Below are 5196 nucleotides of genomic sequence, written 5' to 3'. Positions count from 1 at the left end.
GGCAAATGTTAGCATCAACAAAGTAAAGTTAGCATAAAAAAGCCCAAACGTTAGCATATAAATTAGCTAATAGCAATGTGAGACTTTAAATATCTCAAAAATAACATTAAGGAATTAGCAAGCATGAAAAAAAAAACCCCACATGATTAAAACTACTTCAGTTTTAAAGTACAGCATTTGTACAATACTTATATGGTACAGTACAGTTACTTTTCAAGTATTAGTACTTTACTTGAGTAGTCTACTCCTACTTCATGCCCCTATACTTTATCTAAACCTAATTCTGATCATTTTTGGAGCAATTTAAGACCTCATTAAATAAAAAAAAAATGTGGAAAATGAATGATGAAAGCAATAAACAACAACAGCAACGATAGTAAAACTTAAAGAGGAGCAAAAAATAGAGAAAAGACGTAAACAAATACAACCTGGGTAAAGAAAAACTAAAACAATTCTCCTACAGTTTAGAGGTAAATATTGTACTTTTGATAGATAAATGCTGACGTATTATCATGTCATTCAGGTCCTCAGCCGTTCATAAAGTAGCTCTAATGAACTAACTGACTTAATGCTACAATAAAACAGAAGTTTGGTTGTTTTTACTGAAGCTCTGAGGAATAAAATAATTTCCTAAATGTTCTGTTTTCCAGGATGAGTCCATTTAGTGTTGATGTGTGAAGTAAACACTGATGCAGAAGCTCTGAGGTAAAATCCTGAACGCATGACTGGAGTGTTTTTGTGTCACTGAAGCAGAAGTTGTGAGAATCGGGTCGAGGTTCCGAGCGGGTCGGCTGCCTGGGAACGGGCCACGGCGGCGACGGTCCTCACAAGGATAGAAGCACCGGCGAGCGCGCGTGGACCTCCAGGAGTAAATTGAAGCCAGAAGCGAAGCTGCGCTCGGAGCCAAGCGAGCATCCAGCGCCCCGCCCTCAAAGGCTCATGGGAAATCTAAGCAGTGGTCGCTGCTGGGAGGAGGAGGAGGAGGAGGAGGAGGCCCTGCCTATCAGAACCAACGGGTCGACTTAACACAAACACACACTCAGACTGCTGTGTGTTCGTTCAGTCAGTTTGACAGTTTGGACGTTTTTCTTTCTTCTCACTGATTGTTAGATGCTCAGATTGTTAGCTTAGCTTAGCATAAAGACTGGAAACAGAGGGAAACTGCTAGCGTGACATGGCAACACGACAATACAGTCAAGAATTAAATAATGATAATTAAAAAGCTGCAGCGTTTATGTTCATTCTGAGTCTCTGTTTACATGTTCTTTACTTTATTGAACAGAAACACCAGGATGGCACAAAACATCCTAAATATTTATGATGCAGTCGCCACTTTACACATTATACAAACAATATTATCAATATGTGGTCTGCAGAAATTAAATTTAAATGAAAAATAAATCAGGTTCTGTGTTACAAGTTTATTCTAAACTTAAATTAATAAGTTTCAGGGACTCTGCTTTTTGAAAAACTACAATACCCATGAGCCTCAGCTGCTCTGCTTCAGTGATATCATAAGAATATTATACAGGAATCTAAACGGTAAAGTCCTGTGTTTAAATATAAAATACTACACAGGGTTTTAGTGTCAAAGCAATAAACTCGTCTTTGTTTTCCAGTAATAGAAAATACATGTAAGTTTAATAATCTGAAGTTAATTTAAAATCAGTGCTGCCACGAACAACTATTTAAAAACGTCAACATTTAGACAATAATCACAAAAAGAAAAGATAATTTCATTTATATTTTCTCTATTCTGTCAAACCGTTCGTCCTCGTATGAAAATAAACACAGATTTATAATAAAACTGTCGAGTTTAACAGGATAAAAACACGTTTAACATAATGATGGTTATTTGTGGTGCAGCTTAAAAAACTGAAACTTTCTATGAAGCTCCTGAACTGAAGGACAAACCGACTCTTTGATCATCTGCAGTTCATTCTGAAGCTGATTTAAACTGATTTATTGTTTCTGCTGCAGCAAAAACACGTCGTCAAGAAATAAAAGAAAACATGAATAAAATCGATGCCGAGGCTTTTTTAATAACAGAAGCGGTTGTTACATGAACTCCTCACTGCTGCTGCTAAATATTTGTTGATTTATTCGACTTTTTTAACCAACTGTTGATTGTTGTGGTTTTTTTCACGTCTACAGAGAAACGACAAATAATAATAATAAAACCTTAATCATGACGGCTCCACTGAACATTTCTAATTTTCATATTCAGCTTTAAGAACTACAGAAACTATAAACGTGACTTTAAAGTGAGTGAATTCAACTTATTGAATTATTAGTTTATCAAGAAAACAATCAGCATTCCTGGAGTTAAACCTGTTGAGTTGTTTTTTTTTTGTAGTTTCAAGAAAACAGACATGATGGAGACCTACGGAGGAGGTTCTTATTTGATTTTATTTTTTAAATTTTTAAATCATTTTTTATTTCTTTTTTAATGCTTTAATTTAAAACATTTTTTAAAATTATGTTTTGTTTTGTTTTGTTTTTTAAATTTTTAAATGATTTTTTAAAATTATTTTTTCATTTTTATTTTAATTTATTTTATTTTTTTCCTCTTTTTTAATGTCACTTTTAAAGCAAAGGAAATGTGCTTTTCAAGCCACATTATGAAAAAATAAAAATAAACAAAAATGAAAAATAAACAAATAATAATAATAATAATGTTGATAAAATAAATAAATACATTTTTAAATGAATAGTAAATAATTAATATATTATTATTATTGTATTATTTCATTTATTTGTCTTTATATTTTTACTCATATGCGTCTTTTCTTTTATGGATTCATTTTTATTAATATTGCTTCTTATTGCCACATTATTCATTTTTTATTTTATTTATTCTTCTTTGTTTTGTTGATTCTCTGCATAACACTTAAAATAATAATTAACCGTGATGAAGATCATTTTTAATTTCAGTCCTTTTTGCATCAACAAGTTCAGCTTCTTGTCTTTCAGCTGATTCTGGTTCAGAGTTCTTCACAGTAAATGAATTACAGTTAATCTGACGTCAGAACGTTTGTCATAAATCACCAAATAAAACTATTGTTAGCATCAAAAAACACAACGCTTGCTTTGTTCAAACTACAAAATTATTAATAATGCATGAAAATGATTAAAAAATCTAAAAAGAAAATCACAGCAGCCTCATCGTTGAGCCATTAAATGTCTTTTTTTTCTACATATATGAACAATAAGTTGTCATTTTCAATATTTTAACGTCTAAATTGTGAAGCCACAGATTCTCTGAATACTCTGGTCTCTGAAGCCTTTTTTCTGCCACGGCTGATTTATTATTTCATGTATAATTATATTCTTCACTGTCCCTCTTTGTGTTGGTTCTGATGCTGTTCTCGTGTCTCTGCTGCTTTCTGCTGAAAATCTTCCTCAAACTTCCTCTCAGTGCCAGCCTCAGTCTTCTCCAGAGCCCAGAAAACCAGCGGCGCTGCTGCAGCCATTCATCAGATACACTCGCTCTTTGTCACATATGAGATAATAGCTGCTTTTTAACCAGCAGCGACGCACTAAACCACGTCTTCACTGCAGCATGTTCATCCAACGGCTGCTGGCGGTTGTGGGTCGGGTTCTAAAAGTCCACATCAATGATCGGACTGTTGTTTTTTTGACAAGCTGAGCAGTGAGAAGGCGCCACTAACCAAACATTTAGCTCCATTAATTGAGTAATTTACTGATATTTATTAGTTTCACCTCAACCAGCGACTAAACGCCGCCAACAAACGTCCAACTGCGTCACCAAAGTGGCCGAGAAGGTCACTGGGTGCCCTCTGCCCACTGGAGCACCTTCATGGAGGACCTTAGTGCCTCAGGAGAGCCCACACCATCCTGAAGGCCTCCTACCACCCGGGCCAGTACAGGGCCATCAGAACCAGGACCAGCAGACTGAAACACGGCTTCTGTCCAACTGCTGTCAGAGCCACAAACGCCTCTTTATCAGGCTAACAAATAAATAAACAAATCAAAGTAATCCTCTGGATGTTCTCAGACGCTGGCGGTGCACCAAGACTCTCGTGTTCACTCAACAGCAGAACGTTGGGCGAGTCTGACTTGTTATTAAAGTGGATAAAGCTGCTGGACTGAGCTGCTTCTGCTGCTGATGCTTCAACTACATGGAGTTTGTAATACCTGTGTACTTCTACTCCCAATACTTCAACAACACGTGTACTTCTACTCCCAATACTTCAACTACACATGTACTTCTACTCCCAATACTTCAACAACACGTGTACTTCTACTCCCAATACTTTGACTACATTAGGCTGACAACACGCGTATTTTTACTTCTGATACTCAGACTATATGAAGCTGATAATACTTGTGTACTTTCTGTCACTAATGATACTTGTGTATTTTACTAGTGATACTTTAATCACATGAGGCTGATATTGTTTGTGTACTTGCTGATACTTTGACTACATGACCCTGATTATTCTTGTGTACTTTTACTACTCACATTTTAACGAGTTGACACTGATGATTAATTCTGATACTTTCACTACATGGGGCTGGTAATACTTGTGTACTTTTCCTTATGATAGTTTAACTACATGAGGTTGGTAATACTTGTGTACTTTGACTACAAGAACACAACATACTTTTACTGCTGATACCTGAACCACACCAAGCTGGTAATACTTGAGTATTTTTACTGCTGCTACTCTAACTACACTAAGCTGACAGTACTCATGTAGTATTACTGTGCATACTTTACATGAAGCTGGTAATATTTGTGTACTTCTACTACTGATAATATAACTACATGACACTGACAGTACTTGTGTACTTTTACTCCTGATATTTAACCACATGAAGTGACAACAGTTGTGTACTTTAACTCCATCAAGCTGGTAATATTTGTGTACTTTTTCTACAAGAGCATATAATGCACGTACTTTTACTGCTGCTACTTTAACCACACCAAGCTGGTATTACTTGTGTACTTTTACTGCTGCTACTTTAACTACATGAAGCTGGCAAAATGTGTGTACTTCTACTACTGATAATATAACTACATGAGGCTGGTAATATTTGTGTACTTTTTCTACAAGAGCATATAACACACATACTTTAACTACTGATACTTTAACCACACCAAGCTGGTAATACTTGTGTACTTTTACTTGTGATACTTGAACCACATGAAGTGACAACAGTTGTGTACTT

At 35.5% G+C, this 5196-nt stretch overlaps 1 protein-coding gene across 1 annotated transcript in view; it reads right to left on the bottom strand.

The window, feature by feature from the left end:
* tgfbr2l (transforming growth factor beta receptor-like) overlaps nt 1-5196 on the bottom strand; it is a gene marked incomplete at its 3' end in the record, with an annotated part of 18588 nt that overhangs the window by 12769 nt on the left and 623 nt on the right. The window lies entirely within an intron of this gene.

The sequence above is a fragment of the Stegastes partitus genome, unplaced genomic scaffold (genome assembly GCF_000690725.1).
Source record: "Stegastes partitus isolate 25-593 unplaced genomic scaffold, Stegastes_partitus-1.0.2 Scaffold2320, whole genome shotgun sequence".
Taxonomy (NCBI): domain Eukaryota; kingdom Metazoa; phylum Chordata; class Actinopteri; family Pomacentridae; genus Stegastes; species Stegastes partitus.
The sequence above is the reverse complement of the archived record's forward strand: the minus strand, read 5'-3'. Positions and strand labels throughout refer to the sequence as shown.